The sequence below is a fragment of the Notamacropus eugenii genome, chromosome 1, assembly GCF_028372415.1.
Source record: "Notamacropus eugenii isolate mMacEug1 chromosome 1, mMacEug1.pri_v2, whole genome shotgun sequence".
In the NCBI taxonomy this organism is placed as follows: domain Eukaryota; kingdom Metazoa; phylum Chordata; class Mammalia; order Diprotodontia; family Macropodidae; genus Notamacropus; species Notamacropus eugenii.
In genome coordinates this window covers 195,320,015-195,342,860 of record NC_092872.1, presented here as the reverse complement: position 1 = coordinate 195,342,860, position 22,846 = coordinate 195,320,015, and the positions used below count along the sequence as shown (strand labels likewise).

General features: G+C 37.7%; 1 protein-coding gene across 10 annotated transcripts in view; it reads left to right on the top strand.

The window, feature by feature from the left end:
* GFRA1 (GDNF family receptor alpha 1) overlaps positions 1-22,846 on the top strand; it is a 292,085-nt gene that overhangs the window by 121,003 nt on the left and 148,236 nt on the right. The gene's annotated exons all lie outside the window — the stretch shown is intronic.

Below are 22,846 nucleotides of genomic sequence, written 5' to 3'. Positions count from 1 at the left end.
AAATTTCCAATGTGAAAAATTTCTACGTAAGATATCTGCCATTTGCTGCTCAACATGAGATACAATGCCTCCCACACAGTGGCAAAGAAACAATGTAATTTCATAAACACATTGTTCTTACAGACGTTACATTTCTTTGTTTCTTGGTGTTCGCAGACCGGGTCCAATAGGCTTATTTTAGTTCATTATTATTACCATTTTGCCATATGAACTTTATCAAAATCTGCTCTCTGCTACTGAAGACATTATTTACAGAGCACTGTGGCTATGTATGGGACTTTGTAAGTAGAATAAAAATTAGGCTTCTAAAACCATTCACTGATTGATTACTAACAGATCAATGAAAGACATAGGAAGACTTGTTTTGGGGAGGGGAGGCGAAGCAGCATAAAAGAGGAGATGAGATTGTAAAGAGGGATGTGGTGCAGCAGAAAACATTCTGGGGTCTGGAGAACTGGGATCTAGTCCTGATCTCAAGTCTGAGCTAACTGCCCCAGAGACCCTGGGTAGGTCTTTTCCTGGCTCTGGTATGCATTTTCCTCATCATTTATATGGAGGACCTGAACTGAATGACCTCTAAGATCCCTTTGGTGATATAAATAGGATTATATGCAGAAACTTGAAAGAACATAAAGGTGGACTATTTGGGGGGATTGGGTTACATAGTGGCTAGTCCCAAGTTTTTATAGGATACACTTGATTATGGAAAATCCCTTTATCAATTCATGTTGACACCTTCTCTGAAACTTTTAATACGAAAGAGTTTCCTAGAGCACTAAGAGGTCAAATGGCTTGCTTCAGGTCATAGAACCAGTACGTATCAAAAGCAGCATCTGGACCCATGTCTTCCTGATTTTGAGGCCAGCTTGAAGTGAATATTCTTCTTTCCCAGAATCTGTGGCCATATTTCTGTCACACTGCTTCTGGAAGGGATGATAGTATTTTCAAATAGGCTATCCAAATATACATAAGTCCTACAATGTTCCAACATCCATATTAAAGTCAGTCACTGAACTATTAGGAAGAAAACCACTTAAGAATAATTATAGATGACATTTATATAACTATGTACCAGGTTCTGTGTTAAGCACTTTAAAAGTATTATCTTATTTGTTCTTTACAAAGACCCTGGAAAGAGCTATCATTAGCCCTATTTTATAGTTGAAGGAACTGAGGGGGAAGTAAAGTGACTTGCTCAGGCTCACACAGTAAGTAAATGCCTGAGGATAGATTTGAACTCAGGTCTTCCTGACTCCAGACCCAGGCCTTTAGCCATTGCACCACCTGACTGCCTAAGAAAATGTGAAAGGACCTAGGGAGACAGAGGAGAGCAGAGAAGGTGATCAGAATTGGAGTATATAGGCTCTAAAAGGGGAGCATAGAGTCCTTAGACTTGGGAGAAAAGCAAGGAAGCTGGAGTTTTCATTTGTAATGACCGAAGTTTGAATGCAGGTCAATACATAACAACTTTAATGACTTCATTCTGTTATTTGTGACTCTATTATTATGACTTCTTTTTTTTTATTTAGGACTGAGTAACGAAGAAGTGTTGGTATTGATGAAGACCTTGTAGTCAAAAAATTTATCACAGGGCACAACTTTCTTGTAATATGTGTCTAAGAGAGTAGAATCACAAAAGAAAATTTCATATTTGTGAGGACAGTATAAGTATTTGGGCCTTATTTATGTTCATACATGATACACAAATAGGTTTTCTGTCCATGGCATCAGAATTTATGCTGTAGAGTGTTAATACAATATTGTAAATTGAACTGTGGGAGAATTTTCCTTTAGAAATACCATTACTTCTCCTGTGTATTCACCTCAGCCTGGCACTTTTCAAATCTGAGTAAAAAAGTTGTTGCTGGATTAATTACTTATTAGATCAGTAAGAAATACTTACTTATGTGTATGGATTAAAAATAAGGATTATTAAGGAATCTAAATTCATTTGATAACATGAATTGCCAGGTTTTTATGATATAATGGCACTGAAAAAAATGCTGCCAAAGCCAGACCTACTTTACATAAAATAATTCAGTTCTGTTGTTTAATCTGTAATGAACACGTATAGAACTGTGGTTCTAGGCTTCTGTTCAATTGAGTTCTTCTATCATCATCCTCTGTCTTTGTAGATGCAAAGCTTGATATATAATAAAGTTTCTCTTGGTATATAATAAAATTTGTCCAGAAACCTTCAATGATTTCCTCTGTAATTTTAGGTTAAAAGACCAATTTCTTTAACCTTGTATTCTGGACTCCCTACAAACTTGGTCCATATTACATCCCCAGTCTTGCACTACTTTCCTATAGTAAACTCCCATTTTAAGTCACACTGCTATATTCATTGCCTTTGGAACAAGCTTAGTATTTTGTCTCTTTTTTAAGGCCCAGCTCAGATCCTAATTCTCCTATGAAACTTTTCATGATTACCCCGTCTTACAGTGATTTTTCCTAATTCTTACAGCATTGTATCCATTTGGCACTTCCCTAGGTAATAATCCCTTGTATTAATTATCCTTTCATGTCTGTTAAATCTTCACATCTGTTAAATCTTGTTTTCCCAGGAAGATTATAAACTTCTTAAGGACAAGGACTATGCTACATTTCTTGGATTGGGTTTAGTATTAAAAGGGTGGATTAAGGTTAGGATTATGGAATGGGGTTAAAACTTCCTTTGCTAGTGCTGTTCATGAGATCATTTTATCTCACCTTTAGCTCTCATGGACAATATAAATCATTCAAGTATTAACTAAGCATCTTTTTTGTGCAAAGTACTTGGGGACGGGAGAGGAAGGGGCATATCAAGATGCTGTAGGTGTGTAGATAAATATTTTTTGGGGAATCGGAAGCATCATCTTTCTTATAGATTGGAGAGGACTAATTGAGAAATCCTGGCATAGTAGAATTACAGAATATTGGAACTGGAAAGCACCTTAGAGATTGATTGGTTCGGGTGCCTAAAAATGAGGAAGCTAATGTGCAGAGAATATTCAGTGACTTGCTCAAGGGCCCATTTCACTACCTCTATGATCCTAAATCACAGTAGGATTCTAAAGGACCCTTCTGTCCTGTTGGTCCCTTCCCCATTAGAATGTAAACAGCTGATCTTTATAAAAAAATCCCTTCTAATTGTTCACTTACATTTACATTTTTCTTTTTCTCTTAACTCCTGTTTTTCTATTTCAAAATTCCCGTTCTCTGATTTTTTCATTAGGAATATTCAGAATTCCTTTATTTCACTGAAAGTTTATTTTGTGCTCAGTTTTCCTAGGTAAGTTATTTATTTTTCATTGTAAGTCTATGACTTTTGCCTTTTAGAGAATCAAATTTCATGTTCTCCACTTCCGTGTACTGGAAAAATTGCTGAAAATTGTTTGATCTCAATTGTGGTTTGTCAGTATTTACGTTCTTTATTTCTGACTACTGAAGAATTTTTTTTTTTAACCTAGAAGCATTGGGTTTTGGCATTGACATTCCTGAGCATTTTCATTTGGAAGTTTCAGGTGGTCAGCGGATTTCTTTCTATTTTTACTTGGCTCTCTTGTTATGTTGGATCAGTCTTCTTTCATGATTTTTTGAAATATGATATGTAAGGTCTTTTTTTTGGTTATGGCCTTCAGCTAATCTACTAATTCTTAAGTTCTCTGTTTGTGTTTCTCACCCCCCTTGCTGAGGCATCAGGGTTAACTGACTTGCCCAAGGTCACACAGCTGGTAAGTGTCAACTGTCTGAGGTCAGCTTTGAATTCAGGTCCTCTTGATTCCAGGGCTAGTACTTTATTCACTGTGCCACTCAGCTGCTCCAAGTTCTCTTTCTTTGATTTGTTTTCCAGGTCACTTGTTTGTGATACAAGATAACTCATATTTTCTTCTCTTTTATTAATCATTTGACTTTTAATATTTTAAATTTCCTGCTAGAGACATTTATTTCTGTTTGGTCCATTGTAATTTTTAGGGGGGCTGCTGCTGGGGAAGGTTTTATACTTATGCTAAGCTTTTGATTCTCTTTCCAAATCTTTACTCTCATGTCTTTTCCAATTCTTTCCTCTCTCATTCTCATTTAATTTATGATATTATTTTAAAAATCTATTTCAAACTCTTGCATCGGTTCTAGGAATTCAAATTGATCTTGTGAACAAATTCTGTTTTTCCTTAAAAAAATTAGGTTGTAGGTATTTTTGATTATTTCTAACACTTTTTGAGCATCTGGCTCCATATAATAGCATCATAATGGTCCTTTAAAAAAACAAAACAAAAAAAACCAACTCACTTATAATGCTGAGAACCTGCTCCTCAGGTCTTGGATCAACCCTGTTGAATCCCCTCTCTAATCTGAGGGCCTTTCGTTTGTCTCAATGTTTGAATCTGAGGTATGGGTCTCTACTTCACCAGGATCATTTGCTTTCCTTTGCCTTTTGCATATTAGGTTCACTTCAATATAATTCCATCATACAGATGTTAATTAAACACCTACTATGTGTCAGGCACTGTATCAGTCTCTGGTGATAGAATGGAGGAAAAAACCAAACTAATTCTTGACCTGAAGGAACTTACATTCTACTTGAGGAAGCACCAAATAAAGAGAAGTGGATGCAAACTAAATACACACTAAGCAGGGTAAGGGATGGGGGAGGGACTGGTTTCTTAGGGAAATCAAGAAAGGCTCCTAGTAGGAGCTGGCAATTAAGATAAGCCTTGAAGAGAGGTGGGGGTTCCAAGGAATGGAGGTGAGAAGAAAGGACATTCTAGGTATGGAAGACAACTTATGCAAAGGATTATAAGCAAAAGGTGATAGCAGTGTTTATGGACAGCTGCAAGTGGAAGTGTCTAGAATAAAATGCATGTTGATGTGTAGTAATGTATATAATATGCTGAAAAAGGAGGCTGGAAGTAATGTGTGAAGGGCTTTAAATGTCAAACTTAATTTTATTTATTTTGTCCTAGCAGTAGGGAGCCATTGGAGTTTTCTGAGCAGAGAGCATTCAACCCAACAAGGATTTTTTAAAACCTTTTATGTTTAATACTGTGGGATTGTTTATGGGAGAGAGCGCAGAGTATGCAAGAAGTATTACGGTCTTTTTTTTCCCCAAGAAGCCTGTAATCTAATTGTAGAGACAGGATATAAACTCTGAAACAGATAAATGATGATGGAAGATGTGACCTGATTAAATGGTTGAATGAGAGAAGAAGATAGCAAATGTTAGGAGTTTGGAGAAGGGAGAAGTAGAAGGGAGCTGAGAACAGTTGGAGAAGGTTTAAAGAAAAAGGCTGGTCTTGAGCTCCAACTGGTCATGTCTACGTTTGGGTGTGTGTTTGTCCTTCGTTGCCGAAGAAGACCGTGCCATCAGAGAAATGATGACATGACTTGCACTTGACTTTGTTTTGAGTGAGGGAGGGCTGTGCAGGTCACCAGCCTCACTTCTCCTCCAGATCCATCTGAATCCAGTGACCAGATATTCATCAAGATGACTGGAGATGACCCAGGATGAGGCCATTGGGGTTAAGTGACTTGCCCAAGGTCACACAGCTAGTGAGTGTCAAGTGTCTGAGGTGAGATTTGAACTCGGGTTCTCCTGACTTGTGCACTGGTGCTCTATCCACTGCACCACCTAGCTGCCCTAGGTTTGTATAGGTTAAGATGAGGGGATGGGCCATTGCCTGTGAGAAGAGTAACCCAGGCAAACTCATGATACTGGAGTATTCATGGTATGTTTACAAATCAGTCTTCAATGTATTTGCAGGGAGAAGTCATGGGAAATAAGATCCTGAATGCAAGAGCCAGGAATGTGAGGTTTTTCTGTATACTAGGGCATAGAAGGGTTAGGCTTTTGAGAGTCTGATTAACTGAAGTTGGGGATTATTCACTCTTCTGAAGAGATCTAGGTTTCCTCTCATCTCAACATAGTAATTCAGTTTTGGCACATAATAAGAATTCAGTAAATGCTCTAACCTCCCTCTCCCAGTCTCTGTCTCTCTCTTTTCGTCCCCCTTGCCCTCCTAGCATTTTGTTTTGCATCACTCTAATGCAACTGACATCTATTACTGTGTATTTTAGTAAACTGTATATTTATATTTAACTAGTAAGATAAATGAATATAGTAGTTTTTCCTTCCTTCCTTCCTTCCCTTCTGTCTGCCTGTATGTCTGTCTGTATCTCCATTAACATTAATAATAGCTAGCAGTTATACAACACTTTTAAGTTTTGCAGGGTGCTTTAGAAATAGCTCTTTTTAATTCTTTGTTTTGTACCTCACTTACCATCTGCTCCTATGTATGTAGCTTCCTGGCTCAAGGTCTTACCCTGCTCCTAGACTATAAGTTACATGAGGGCAATAGCTACATCTTAGGCAAAAATCTCTTCCAGAACTTAGCAGCTAGACTAACTGTTTTTAAAATGTGTCAAATTTAATGAATGACTTTTCAACCCATAGTAAGATCATCACTAGGCTTGATGAAGGCATAAGGAAAGAGTATTCAGATGTCTTCATATCCTTGATATTAACAGCTTGAGCTATGCAAAGAAAATTAGTATTAGTGACCCTTGTGAGCTTGTAGAGAAGAATAGATCTTTTATTTTGAAGTAGACATTATTATGAAACTATGCCCAGTAACTCTAAAGGAATTACCAGAAACTAAGGGGCCGTGTGCTTATTTGACACTTAGGAGAATTTAGATAAGATCCTTTGGCTTAGCTAATACAAAGTAAATAGCTCATAATTAAATTTTATTTGAAAAAAAATTTTTTTTGATTTATCATTTGGGAGAAGGCCCAACCAAAACATGCGTAATTCAGCCCTGGGTATACTGCAGGGAGAATTGTACAGTGCTTGTAAGAGGGTGCATTTTACAAGTCTCATTTGCATCTTTATTAAGCAGTGTAAAAGTGAGCATTTTGAAAATGTAGCTGCAGTCGTGGCTGTCTAAACTCCTGTTAAGTAGATGTGGCAGAATGGGTAATGGGGTCTTGAGGTTGTTAATCTTTATCTCTGACTAGAGGAGCCAGAGATTCTTCCATGGACCATATTCCTACTCTAGCTGTTAAGTGACATAGTAACAGGTATAAACCTGAATTGAACATCTTGAGATTTCTGATTTAGTGGGAGCTTACCTTGGCCCTTTTCACAGGAGTATCTTTGTTTAGTATAGAAATATTGGCTCCAGTATCAAGGGTATTGACAGGGATGCACAGCCCTTTGAACTGTAACTGGTATTCAGTACCACAATTAATTCTTGAGCATCTAACGGTGCTCTTCTGTGTCTATGCACCTCCAAGTAAGCTTAGGTTTCCTGTGGAGACAACCCGCAGATCATATATGAGTATTCTTTTTTGACTCTTGGTAAAACTTTGACCCTGCAGGGGACAGAGAAGGTGGATTAAGGGGAAAACACAGCAGAATTAATTACCTGTATTTTCCCATCATCAAATTGACATTTCCCTTTGTTCGTTTTGTGACATTAGTATTGTGATGATAGCGATATGGGTTGTAATGGTTTGTAAACATTTTCTTCTGGATAATTGGTCACTAAGGAAACATGTACTAAGTGCCTACTGTGTACTTGGCACTGTGCTAAGTGCTAGAATAGGCATTATAGGATAGACAAGGAAGCCACTTTTAGCTGTGCCACTCTTTCTTATTTTGTTTACATAGCATAGGAACACTGGAAATACCGTACTGCATTCCCAGGTGAGGGCTATAACAAACACAAAATTAGCCAGCATTGGTCCCCGCCTTTAATGACACATGCACAGTCATCCAACATTTCATTTTCCGTTCTTCTGTCTTTGGTGGAAGGCAGCATGCTGGGGCCTCCTGCTTGCTCAGCTTTACTGATAAATGTCAAAGCATCCTTGTTGCTGGGGTGTAGTTAGCTGCCTAATAAGTTGCGTCTTTTCCTTAAAAATTATTCCCAATTGCAAAGATGCTTATTCGTTCCTGGTATGTATTCTGCCCCAGACCTGGAACAAATATTATTTCCTGGGGGAGAGCTGATACTTCACCAGGTTGATGTGATGGTATTATTTTACCTGGTTCTCCTGGGAGATAACCACATCCTATCTACCCCCTGTGATATACACAGGTGAAGCCTGACTAAAATGGATAGATTTCTTAACAGGTTGCAAGGGAAACGACTACCCCATGTATGCATGAATACCGTTCCATTAGGGTTCTGGAAAGCAAATTGATGACAATAATGAATCTGAAGTTAGTGTTCAATCCCTGGGCATTCTCATCATGTATTACAGGGATGCCTCTGGCAAATCTTCGGGAGAAAATACAATAAATTCATAGCTCATCAATAGCCATTAAGTATTATTTTTTGCTTTAAACATTGAGCAAGAAATCACTTTTTAAAGCTTATTAAAATATTACATATGGATATTTTTAAGATAATTTATGCTCACACTGGTGCATAACCTTTTAAATTAATAATTCACAGCTATGACTGGTGGGCTCAGTAATCCACAGTAGTATATTATCTGTCTGTTCCACTGAGAGATTAACACTTACGGACTAAGGTATAAAATTGAAAAATCTAGCCCATTTGGTAGTCTGTTCTCAGTCACAGGATTCTTCTTAAATGAAAACCTATTAGACTAAGAATTCAGAATTCTAGAATTAAATCTGTTTTAGATCATTACAGAGCTTTATGAAGAAGGTCTATGCTACCTCACAACACACTGAAATGTTAAGAAGTAGGCAGGCTATTGATTTTTAGCAAGGGTTTTTATTGCCGCAGACACTGAAGAATGGTTCTCATGACTGAAATTTATAGCTTATTAAGTAGAAGAATGCATGGGAAAGACTAGTTGGAAGATACAGAAAATTAGCTCATTTTGCTCGTTAGAATCCACTTACCACTCTTTCGTGAAAAATAGATGCATCTGAATTTGAAAAGTGTTCCTCCATTATAAGGCCTATTTATATAAATCAGAAGTATCTCCAAAATGATGTTTTTGCTTGCAGAGAACATAGTTGTTTTTTTGGACACTCACAAAGAATGGGCAGTGATATTTTGGGCTATGCCTAATCTGTCCTGAAGATGAGGCTTGGCAGATCTGGTTCAGAAGCAGCAATTTTACTTAGAAACCGTATTTAATCCAAACCAAACAGTCATATTTCATCTCTTCCTGAAGTTCAATTTTAGTTCTTTTGTATATTATCCCTTGGGGAAAAAAATCTGATCACCTAGTACAGTGCTGAGCTTTGGTTTAGGTGTCTGGGATAGATTTCCAATCACTTCAAGTTGGGATCGAAGGTAGTTTTGTTTTAATTGGAAACATGACTTTTATGGAATGAATCCCATGTGTCATATAATTTGGTGGACTACTCTTTATGTTTTGCATAAAATTTGGGGATTATTTAACAAGATTTTGGTAAATCTTCAGGCAGTGTGAGTAGAAGGCATTTTGGAGCAAGAGTCTGTATAAGCTTGAGTAGCTCAGATAAGTAACTACTCTCAACTTCTGCCTTCTCCATTAAATGGCCTAAAAATCTTTGCTCTAAAATCTTATAAGTTTGTTAGAAGGATCATATAAGATACATGTATAAAATCTTGTTGTGCTAATATTGGGTATTATGATAGCGTAAGATGTGACTATAAATCATAAAATTTAAATAATGAGACTGAGTTTTTAAGAGACATACTTGAACTTCTATTTCCAGATGAATGTTATCCTTCAGAGTAATCTTGAAGGATCCCATTCAGCTCTGAGATCTTCAGATTCTGTGAAAGTAGGTCCCTTTGGGGTTGTTCACTGATACTGCCGTAGACTGAAACACGTCTGGGGGGCCTACACTGTCATAAGTGTACCACTAATCCCTTCCAGGTTTCTTGGAAGATATATTGTAAATATCATGAAAATGATGAAATTTCTATCTGAAAGGCAGTTAGTTTGGGTGGTTGCAATATAATCTAATGAAAAGGCAAAGGTATAAACTTGATATCCTAGTATTATTTTGTAAGCTCCTTGAAGTCAGTCAAGTAGAAAAAACCTTTTGCATGAGAGAGGTACAGTGTTTTTAAAGGTTGGAGAAGACTCTGTTCCCTAGCATTGAACCTTCTGATCCAGACAAGTTATCCTTCTGTCCATTTCCTCAGCACAACCCATTTGTTAGGGTCATGAATCCTTTGCTTAAGGGGCCTGGTTTAACTTATGTATCTGGGGGACTCTGCTATGCTGGTGCAGAGTCACACCTCTTTCATGGTGCCTTCTCTAATCTAGAATATCCTTTCTTCCTTTTTTTTCATTCCTATCACTTACCCATGTACTCTAATACATTGTCTCCTAGATTTTCCTATTTGCCTTTCTAGTTGGGCTTTAAGTTCCTAGAGGGAAGGGGCTGTATCCATTATGCTGCGTATGTCTTCATCAGAACCTGGCAGAGTAATAGACACACAGTCAATGGTTAGTGGATCTATTTGTGTTCGTCCTTCTTTGCCGAAGAAGACCATGCCATCAGAGAAATAATGACATGACTTGCACTTGACTTTGTTTTGAGTGAGGGAGGGCTATGCAGGTCACCAGCCTCACTTCTCCTCCAGAGCCATCTGAATCCAGTGACCAGATATTCATCAGGATGACTGGAGATGACCCAGGATGAGGCAATTGGGATTAAATGACTTGCCCAAGGTTACACAGCTAGTGAGTGTCAAGTGTCTGAGGGGAGATTTGAACTCAGGTTCTCCTGACTTGTGCACTGGTGCTCTATCCACTGCACCACCTAGCTGTCCCTGGTTAGTGGATACTTACTAAATAAATGCATGTGGGAACTTGATCCTTAATCCATTAAATTTATTTTTAATTTTAGCATTAATTCATCTATTTCATCATTAGCAAAATGGAAGAATACAATGATGTTATATGGGATAGCTGACTTAAAGTGAACTCAATGTTTTTAGTTCCATAAGAGATAGAAATTTCTACTTTCTGCAAACCCATAGCTCCTAGTGCATAGTAAATATTGATAATATATGAACTGATGAGGCAAATTTTTCAGTTTTCCTCAAAAAAGGTAGGTAACTTCACTCTATATGTATATGTGTGTTTGTACACATGTACTGATGCATATGCATATATATTTTGCCTCTGGAAAGATTAACAGTGCATGCTTCTTGGAGAGAACCAGAAGGAATCAAAAGAAGGCTTTGATGTCATTCTGTTCTAATGGCTAATAGGCACTAGTCTTATGGACAGACTCTTCCCTGACATGTAGAAAGGGCTGTGAAAAGTGTAAGAACATTCAGAATAATGCTAAAGTTTTGAGCCTGAGAGATTGGAAAGATGGCAGTGTCTTAGACCAAAATAGGAAAATTTTGAAAAGGGGAACATTTGAAGGAGAAGGAGAAGGAGAATGAGTTCTGTTTTGGAAACTGAGTTTGAAATATCTTCGGGAAATTCAGTTTGAAAGCTCCAGACCTCAGATGATGAGGTGGGATTAAAGGTTAGGGGAGAGACTAAGATTGGATATGCGTATCTGTGAGTCATCTGCATAGAGATGATGGCTAAACCCTTGGGAGCTGATGAGTTTACAGGGAGAAAGAGAGGCAAGGAGAGGACAGAAAAAGGGAGGAGGGGGAGAGAACAGAATTTAAATGAAAGTAATAGAGAAGAGAGGTTTAGACAGCCTTAGGACATACCTACAGCTGGGGATGAGACAGGATATGAATGATGACCTTGATAAGGAGCAGTCAGGTAGAGGAAGAACCTGAAACAGCATCATGAAAACTTAGAAGACAAAGTATTACAGAGGAGAGGGCAGAGAGAGAGAGAGAAAGCAAGAGATGATAGTTAAACCCATTGGAGCTGATAAGGTTGCCAAGGGATTATAGGCATTCATTCTAGGATCTTAAAATTAAAAATGCAAAAGAGTCATGTTTCCTTAATATTGACACATGAGTAAAGCAAGGAAGACGTCCACAAATGAATCATAGAACAGACATCGTTGATAAGGGAGCAGTTGGATATATTAGGTTTATGGACTATGTGAGGTTGCTGGGGTAAACTCTCTGGAAATAGCGTAAAGAGAAGTAAAAGGAGATAAAGCCAAAATGAAGATTGAAATTGTTGCAGCTGAACTTTTGGGCCCAGTTCTTTAACATCTGGGATTAGTCTTTTTGTAAACAATAATTTTAATATTTTTATATTCTTAATTTGACAAATGCAAAAAAAAATTTCATATACAAAGGTCAGAAAGAGTACTATATGAAAAATTGTCAATTTCATTACATACACATTATTTTTGTTTATTTTTTAAAGCATGTACTAGATTCAGCATGTTAGTTCCCAAAGCTCTTCCACTTGTCTGTTTCTCAATGAATCTTCTGTTTTCTGTGCATTTTAAATTCTTCAGTGACAAAGCTTTCTTTTCTTTTCCATTGCTATTATAAGTTCTCCCTTCCCCAGTGGGCATAGTCAGAGAAAACATATTGATCCATGTGTTGGTCATATCTGGAAAAAGGTACATACTATTTTGTACCTTTACTCCATAATCTTTCTATCAAGAAGTAGTAAGCATGCTTCATTATCAGTTCTCTGTAACTGTTGTTGGTCATTGCTTGGATCAAACTTCTTTAGACTTTGAAAGTTGTTTCAGTTTAGAATATTGTAAATATTTGTATAAATTGTTCTGTTCCTTCTCACTTTATTTTCTTTCAGTTCATACAGATAATTGCAGACTTCTCTGAATATATCTATTTCATCATTTCTTACAGTTTGATAATGGGTTCATTCATCTACTGTAGCTTGATCAGCCACTCTCCAATTGATGAGCACCATCTTAGTTTCCATTTCTTTGGTACAACAAAAAGTTTTGCTCTGATTACTTCTGTACATATGGATCCTTCCTTCCTTCCTTTTCCTTCCTTCCTTCCTTCCTCCCTTTCTTTCTCTTTCTCTTTTTTCTCTCTTTCTTTCTTCCTTTCTTTCTCCTTCCTTTTTTCAAAGGCATATGTGTGGTAGTGGTATTGGTGGGTCAAAGGATGTGTACGCAATTTAATCATTATATAGGCATAGTTTTGCCTGGTCTTTTTAACCATAGAAATTCCCACATGATTACTTTTCTTGTTGACTTTCTTCTGAATTTAGTTACAGGCTAGACAGGTGTGAATAAATGGGAAGAGACCCTGAAAAACAGTGGTTGGTATATTCAATCTTGATTTATCCCTTGGTCCAAGCAGTGAGGAAGGGCAGTGAAAAATAGCCAAAGCTTTACTTTAGGGCCTTGCATCTGCTAATATTCACAAGTCATTCCAGCTGTGTATTTGCTGCTTTTTTGGAACCTAATAAATCCAGTGATTTAATTACAGTAAATTACTTATCAGAGAATTTTTTGTGCTGCAAATTATTACTTTAATAAACCAGAAAAAACAAGGAAAATTTCTTGAATCTGTTTTCCAAATCAATCTAGGCATCCATTTTCAATTTAATAACTAATAGCAGAGGAGATTGAAATAGATGTTATTATAGATTTTTACAAGGCAAAATATATTTAAGCAGGATCAGAAGGTTAATTAAAATTATATTTGGGTCTTGTCATTATCCAGCCACTCGGCTTCTTCAGCACAGTTGCTCTGAGTTTAGCGTCTGTTTGATAAAATGCTTAAAATGGTAGGCTCATTTAAAACAGAATTATATTCTGCATTATTTCTGAGCCTGATCTCATGTACCTACATCGGAAATAAATGTATAATTAACCCTTTTTCATGATAAATTAACATTCATTTTCTTAGGATTAGTAGGAAATAGCATAATATAGAGAGGCAGGTTGGGCCTTCACTCTAACAGTCCCCCAGGACCTTTAACACTCTTAAAGGATTAGTGCTGCCTGTGAGTCATCCTGTTACCATGCACACACAAATAGGATGCAGTTTCTGACCATCAAAGAGGTTTTCCTAATTATCAGCTTTTACAAGTGAACGTTGGAAGATTAGTGACAAATATTAGAAAGATGGTTTCAGAATTCTTTGGGTAAGAAGTGGCAGGGTATATTGTATCAGGGAAAATGTTTCAGCATTGGGGAGTATTTGGGAGTGAATTCCTAGACTCATCAAACTTAAGAGCAAGAAAATAACTTAGAGATTATCTAATTCCACCTCCTCATTTTACAGATGGGAGAACTGAGACCCAGAGAGAAGGTGTGATTTTCATAAAGTCATATAGTCAGTGCATTGGAAGACTAACCCAGGTCTTTTTACAGGTCTTGGCCCAAAGTGCTATCCTTTATGCATGAATTTTATATATTCCATCATGATGCTTTTAGAAATAAGGTTATGAAGGCAGCTGATTAAATGTAGACATGTTTCATTTAGAAGTATTTTGGCTTGTGTTGGATGACACAAATGTTAACCCTACTGAATCTGGGGTTTTCTTGCTTTCCTGAGTAGTTTTATGATCTCACCCATTAGCTTTGGATCTGCAGACTGGACTTTGTTTCATTTGGTTTACTAAACCAAGGAGAAAGTGTTGAAGGCCTGGACTGAAAGGTGAAGAAGGATTGAAAAATATACTCTGGGGCTTCTCTGGGTTTTAACCAAATGATTATGACTTCGATGAGCAGGGATAAACCACCCTCATTGTATTCAAATATTTATTGAGTAACCATAGGTCAGGGGATGTGGAATGAGGAATTTTAAATGTTTCACACAGAAGCAGTAAAACTTTTGTAGTATATCACTTAGTTAAAACAATATAAAACAAGATTTTCTTTCAACTTGTAGCAGAAGATGAGAGCTGGAAAAATTTTGATGTGAATGCTGAGAACCAGCGTTCTGTTCATCTAGAGGAACCCAGATTCTATGACTTAAACCCAGTAGTGTAGGGATATGAACCCATGGTGAGGTTTTCCTGAGTCCAGGCAGTTGAATTTGACTCACTAGAAACACTTACTTAATAGGTAATTAGGATCAAATTTTAGAGGCTGGTACTGGCAATTTTTTTTAATTTCTGGGATCCAGTACCACATTCAGGAGTCAACATGTAAATTACGCTGTTCAAGTGAGTTGGGTATTCTACAGTAGTAATTTCCAAAACCTGCCCATGGACAGGGATATGTGGTTGAAAAAGGCTTATTATGTTGGTGGTCACTTGCCATCAGGGCAGTGTATAGAGTGGAAAGTGAGAAGACAAAAGAGAGTAGTCAGGGGAATAAGGGCTTCATACAGCGTGCATGGGTAGAAATGAAAAACGGCTGCTACCTCCTAGGGGAAAGGTCCACTTCAGGGTCCCATCTGGAACCCTCATTTAAATATCACTTGGGGTTTTGTTTTCAAAGAGAAGCTATTGAATTGCTCTGAAGGGCCAAGAGACTGTTTACATAGCAGAGTGGTGGTAGGGTTTATTTTTGAAAGAAAATCTGGTACACAGATAACGTGCATGCTCAATGTGGATGACTTAGAGAAACAGTTGGATCAGATAAAAGTCATGATTAATGAAACAACCTTAATGTCAGCCAACATTTATGAAAGATTCAGAACTAATCCTAGGATCGTTAGCATAAACATTCCCCCTTAGGTGGCTTAAACATACTCAGAACACTTTAAAAGTGTTCTTTTTACAGGCTCACATGTGTGTTGTCTACTCCTGATTGGAATGGTCACCCAGGTCCTAAAAATAAGAATTTTAATTGATGGCTTGTACAAATTTGCTCTCTGGTAGGGTAAATAATTGTTATACAATCCTTTATATGGAAATACAGTAAGAACTACAGTGTGCTATCGGAGAGTGGAGTAAGGAAGTATCATTTCTCAGTATGGGAATGAGGGGAAGCTAATTGTGTTTCAAAACATTTGTTTGCCATCACATAGAAGTAATGCATTTGACAAGCTTGTTTGCCCAAGAGACTCTGCACTAGTGATATTTAGGTGTCTGAATCACAGAACTGGACAATGAGAAGGGAACTTCAAAAGTCATTTAGTTTAGGGGGATCAAACACAGGACCCCACCATGTGTGGCCAAACCAGAGGAAGATGTAGTTGGGGGATATTTAACAAAATGAATGAAAATAAAATAGAACATATGCAGTTTTCTAAGCCCAAGTGTGTCTCACAGGGATCCTTAAGTAACTTAGTGGCCCTTGTGTCTGTTTGAGTTGGACACCACTAATATGGTTCAGCTCCTTTGCTAACTCATGAGCCCTCTCAATAGCAATTGAAATGGTCAAATAGCCTCTGCTACAACATCTCCAGTAACAAAGAACTCACTTCCTCCCAAAGTGGCTAACTCCTTTCCATTTGGGGGTAATTCCAATCACCAGAAAATTATTTTTCATTTTTAGCTGAAATTAAGTAATATAACAGGACTCTTTTTTCCACCCAAATTACAGGGAGAGAGGTTTTAATTCAATGTAATGGGATATTAGTGCTAGAAGAAATCTTGGAGATCATATAGCCTGACTTCCACATTTTCTAGATGAAGAAAGGGGAATCTAGAGAGGCTCAGGGTTTTTTCTAAGGTGATACCACCACCAGGGGTGGAACTGAGAGTAGGTTCAGGTTTCCTGACTCTCATTGAGTGTTTTTCCCAGTGTGTGTTTTCAAAGATTAAGCAGAAAAAAATTGTGCTGATCTTTTTTGAAAAAATTTTCCTAAAAAAGTACTTAGGTTCTGATCTTACCTTTTCTGCCTTAAGGGGAGAACGTGGAAGATAATTTAATCTTCCTTTGAAAACTGAGGGGAATGGTACAGCTGTTACATTCCTTGGATTTCGGCAATCTTAAGAAAGCATTTATAATACTCTTGTGGGAAAGGCGCAACTGTGTGAGCTAGATGATAAAATTGTTAAGATGGATTTGTATCTGGCCTGACCATTGATAATTAATGGGTCCATGTTAGTCTACAAGGAAGGGAATGCCTCAGGGGTCTGTTGGAGACCCTGTTTTATTTAACTTCTTTATCCATTGCTTGGATAAAGGCATATTCATCAAATTTGGGGATGACACACCTAATAGGGCCAGGTAATAGGTGAACAGAATTGAGGTACCAAAAGGTGCCTCTTAGACTACAATAATGGATTCAAACTAACAATAAATAAAGAACAGTCAATCAATGAGCATTTAAGTACCTTCCAGGTACTTGACATTCAGGATACAAAAACAAAAATGAAACCATTTCTGCTCTCAAGGAGCTTATGTTCTATGAGGAGGAAGACAACATATATGATAGAAATAAATATAAGATTTTGAATTTTAGGTTGAAAATTAATTTTACTAGTCGAATGGAGGGGGGGAACATAGTTAGAAAGCAGTTTATGTGAAAAAGTCCCTCTCATTCAAAGTAATCTATATGTCAAGATATGACATGGGAGCTCAAGAAGCTAATGCAATTAAAGATTGAATTCACAGGAATACAGTGTCTAGAGGAAAGGGGTAGGGAAGCAATTGTCTTTATTCTTCCCTGGTTTGGGGAATCATATTTTAGAATGTTTATCGGCAGCACTCTGGAGCATGTTAGAAGAAGACAGCCATGATGGTGAGGGAATGATTTGAAAGCATTTCATGTAAGGATCAGTTGGGGGGACTAGGGATATAGGCTGGGAATGAAAAGACGGGCTGGGGAATGATCTCAGTCTTCAAATATTTGTGGGGCTAACATGTAAAAGAGGGATAAGGCTGGCTATTTTTGGTTAGAGAGGGCAGAAATAGGACAAATATAGGAAAGTTATAGAGAGAGTTCAATTCAGCAACGATTATTTTAAGACCCTACTGTGTGCAAAGAGCCATGCTAGCTAGATACTGAAAGAAAAAAAGACAAATGACAAAAGGTCCTGTTCTCAAAGAGTTTACTATTTAATGCCTGTTAGATGTGAAAACTTGTATACAAAACTGTACTTCAAGGGAGAAGGAGATTCAGTAGAAAGGAGCGGGAGGCTCAAAATTCATTGAGAAATTTGAGGGGGAAAAGATCATAAGGGAAAATACAGGAAGAATTGTTGGTCAAAGAGCACTGGTTTAGAAGAGCTAAATGATCAAGAGTTCTGTGTTTGGCAGCTGTGACCCAGATTGTAGTTGGGAACCATAAAACTGTGCTAATGAGCATTTATGTTGTAAATTAATCAATATGTTGGGACAACAACTAATCAACAAACTCATCTACCAGCTTAAAAATGCGTTTATAGAATAAGGAAAATATTGATAATGGATACATTGACCCAGTTGCAGAACTGTCATGAGTCACAGTGTGAGCTTAGAAAGGACAGCTGGCTAAATGACTTGGGGCATGGCAGAGAATTAAAAAGCACAGACAGAAACATCAAGGATTTAGCAATACTTAGCAGTAGCCCAATAACCGCAAGAGGGCTAAGTTTAACTGGAAGGTATGTTCATTCTTATAAAGAGAGGCAGGGGCAATCTGAGCATTTTTTTTTCTGAAACCATTCCTTCATTTTAATTTTTTTTTATTTTTAATGTTCTACAATCACTACCATAAAACTTAGAATATTTCCCTCCTACCTACCCCCTGCTACCCCCCTCCCTCCCCAAGATGACATACAATTCTATATAGGATCTACACATACATTCCTATTGAATACATTTTCACTATAGTCATGCTGTGTAGAAGAACTAAAATAAATGGGAGAAATCATATAACAAACCAAAACATAATACACACAGACACACACACACACCAAAAAAAAATGATCTACATTCTGAGATTGAATTCCATATTTCTTTCTCTGAATGTGGAAGGCATTTTGCCTTAGAAGACCATTGGGATTTTTTTTTTTTTGTTATGTCCTTGCATTGCTATGAAGATCCAAGTGTACCAGAAAAAACTCTCACACACTGTGGTCGTTGCTGTGCACAAAGTTCTCCTGGTTCTGCTCTTTTCACTCACCATCAAATCATATAAGTGTTTCCAGGCTTCCCTGAAGTCTTCTTGATCATCATTTCTTATGGTGCAATAGTACTCCATTACATTCATATACCATAATTTATTCAGCCATTCCCCAGTTGATGGGCATCCCCTTGATTTCCAGTTTTTGGCCATCACAAAGAGTGCTGCTGTAAATATTTTTGTACCTATGGGACCCTTTCTGATTTTTATGATCTCTTGGGGATACAGTCCTAGAAGCGATATTGCTGGGTCAAAGGGAATCTGAGCATTTTTTAGATAAACAATCTCCCCTCAAATACTCTACATACCAGCTAAATGGGCATATTGGGAATCCCTTTCCCTTTCTCTGCCGGATTTCAAGGCTGAGGTCAGATACTGTCTCCTCCATGAACTTCCCTGGCTGAAAGTGATCATTCTCTCATCTGATATCATAACGCTAAACACTTCTTCTAGGAACCTGTCATATTCTAATTTACCTTACCTTCATCTATGGGATGGGATGGTGATTGGATCCCTGATTTTATTGGTATAGGGAAATCTCAGGTAATAAAACTCTCTCTACTAATGCAGGTGGGCACATTCTCTGTTATTTGGAGTCCTAGAGGGTTGCCTAGAACTGAGATGTCAAACATGCAGCCCACTGGCCACATTTGGGCCTGTGGAACCAGATGAAATCTCCAGTTGGCCAATATTTAATGGGATAAATAAAAATACAACAAAACATAGATAGCATTGCATTTAAAAACTGAGTCAGTAATTAGCCAGCAGGGATTCTTCTGTATTAATTAGTGGCACCTGTTTCTTTTGGAGTTTGACACCACAGGTAAATGATTTACCCTGGTTCAGTCTGTGTTAGAGACTGGACTTTGACTAGGATGTCAGCACTCTCTCTGCTGTGATGCTTCCTTTCATGTTTATGTATATTTTATCAGCCCCACTAGATTAAAAATGACTCAAAGGCAGAACTTTGTGAAACTTAACCTGAGGGGACCTGAGGGGGAAGAGAGAGAGATAAGAGAAGACATTTATGAAGTGTGTACGATGTGCTAGGTACTAAGTTAATGCTATAAGACTAAGGATCCCTAAGAAAGTTTAAATTCTAATGGGAAGGAGATAGTGATTGATGAAGAACTAGGAAGTGGAATGGATAGAGAGTGGGAGTGATGTGAAGATGGTGGTTGAGGTGTAGGCCCCATGGGAAGGTAGTGGGTGGAAAGTACCCCAGAGGCCTTATCCCAGGGAGATAAGATGAAATCTCCTGAATCAGAGTTAGGTAGCCCCGGGGTAGAGGCTAAGATATGGAAGCCATTGGGGTGAGAGGGCAGATGAGGAGGCTGCACTGGGACAGTTATTGCTGTATAGGCAGCATGGGGAGAAGACGACCCAAGTATAATCTTTGCTTCTATTCCACTGTCCTGAATTCCTCTCAGATACTTATTAAATGTTTGATGAAGTCCCTAGGTATCTCATGATGACTAAACTATTGCAACAGCCTCCTGTTACTTCTCTCTCCAGTTTGTCCCTTCTTTAATTCATGTTTTATACCACTGCCTAATGCATCTTCCCCCATGCACCTCCCTCTTCTGATCGTGTATCTCCTGCATTCAAGAAACTTCAGTGGTTCTTCACTGGCTATTATTTAAAGTTGTCCTGATCCATCCAAATATGGGTTGTTGGTGGTTATTTCTGTGTGACTCTTCGTAAGGTTTTCTTGGCAAAGATACTGGTATGGTTTGCCATTTCCTTCTCCAGCTCATTTAAAGATGAGGAACTGAGGCAAATAAGGTTACATGACTTGCATAGGATCACACAGCTCTAGAAAGTATCTGAGGTCAGATTTGAACTCAGGTCTTCCTGACTATCCACTCTGCCACTTAACTGCCCAATGTGGGTCCCACTTAGCATTCTCCCTTTAGCTCATACTGCTTTCTTTCACATACTTTACGTTCCAGATACATTGGGTTACTCTCCCAATTCTTTGCATTCCTGTACCTTGGCTAGATTGTATTTCTTCCTGTTTCCATCTACTGAGGTTTCTTTCCGAGTAGGACAAGCCTCATCCATAGAGCTTTAGCCTCCTCTCTCAGAGTAGTCTTTTCCTCATTTCTCTGATCTCTTTGTCTTTGCACTCATACTGTCTCTTGGAGCAGAGTTGCTTGTGGTTCTGTACCTTCTTTAGATTGTAAGGTCTTTGAGAATAAGATTTGTGTCCTATTTCCAGTCAATGAGTAAGCATTTATTAAGTGCTTACTATGTACCATGCAGTGTGCATACAGATATGTAAAAGAACAGTCCCTGTCCTTTAGGAACTTACAGTTAATAGAGATAGTACTTTGTTGTACAGTGCCGTGCATCAGTAGTAGATATTTAACGAATGTTTGTTGAATTTTTAATGAGTGCTAAAGAGTCTGTGGTAGATTTCAAGAATTCTGTGCACATAGAGGGGAAAAAAATCATCCTTGTTTTCACTAACCTTTAACTAAAATTTAGCCTTTTCTGCAATTGTGAATGTAGTCAGCACATGTGGTTTTGAGAACAGTGATCCATAGACTTCATCAGATTGCCACTGGGTATCCATGACACATACTCAAAGGTTCATAACCCCTGCTTTAGAGGAGATGGAGTTATTATGCATGAAAGGAAAGGGGAAAGAAATAGAAATGGAGTGATAGAACAGGAAAAGAAGTAAAAACGTATTTTACGTACCGATACAGTCATTACTTTGTACATATCATGATTCCTGAGTAGTTCGTAGAAACTTTGGGAGAAGAATCAACATATTAAATTGCGGAAACAAAAAGAAAATGAGACTTCAAGAATACCCATTCCAGAATCAAAGATGCAGGAAATTAAAAACAAACAGACAGCAAAACTTTCTGCCTTTGTCGGAAATTCAGAGTTTGATGAATGATTGTGAAGAACAGTTTCTCCTTTAGAGACAGTTAAGGCAAAGCAAGAAATTGGGAGCTCAAGTAGTGCTGGTTTTACTTTTAAACAGAACAGAACAATTGTTCAAGGTAACTTGCAAAATTTCACAGAAATGATCTCATGATTGTTGAGCAGTGATTCAGATATTTTAATCTCACCAGCACTGGTCATTACGAAGAGGATAAGTACAGCTTAGTTTCGATGTGATTGCAAGGTATCCTGAACTGTTTTGCTTGTGTTTGAAAGTGAAGTAAAGACCTTAGTTTTCCAGTGCAAATTGTATGTTACTTTAATAGTATGAATTCTGTCAAGTAGTCCATCGAATAAATTTGCACACAGTTCAACATAACATGAGCACATTAAATAGGATTTGCCGTTAAAAGACCCAACACTGAATGGGAATCAGAAAAATAAATGCCCACATTCTCCCCAGAAGACTATTCACCCTGAGGCCTTAGGCATTAATTTAACTGAATGAGGAAGCCACTGGGGCAGCTGTCGGGAGCTTATTTGATTTGTGAATAAACAATGGCTTCATTTTAAAAGCTGTTCACTCTTACTCATACCAAAGGAAGACCAAAAGCACAAAGGACTTTAATTGGTTATGCAGGAACCAAGGAAAAACAAAACCAAATCTCAAGGTTTTAATATCAACACTGGATTATTTTATGGCACTTTCTTATAGGGTAGTACTCATTGTTAAGGTATAGCTAGTGGTGATAGTAAGTCCTGGTTTGTTGTCTCTTAACTGTTAATTAATAATGTGCGAAATTCAGGCATATAGTGGTGAGAAGCTGGGAGATGCTAGTTTTTTTTTTTTCCAGTATAATTTTTTGGTTTTGTGAGTTTAAAACACCCAGGTTCATAACTGTATGATGATATAAGAGAGTAGTTGATAGATCCTTTTTAGTTTATAATCCCTCAGAGCCCCAGATCTAATCTTAATCCAGAAGTAATACCTTAAACCACTTTGTAAATAAGGGTGATTTTAACTGAGAAGAAGCACTCAGAAGGGAGATCATACTTACATATATACATACATACATACATACATACACTATATATACACACACATATAATAAATA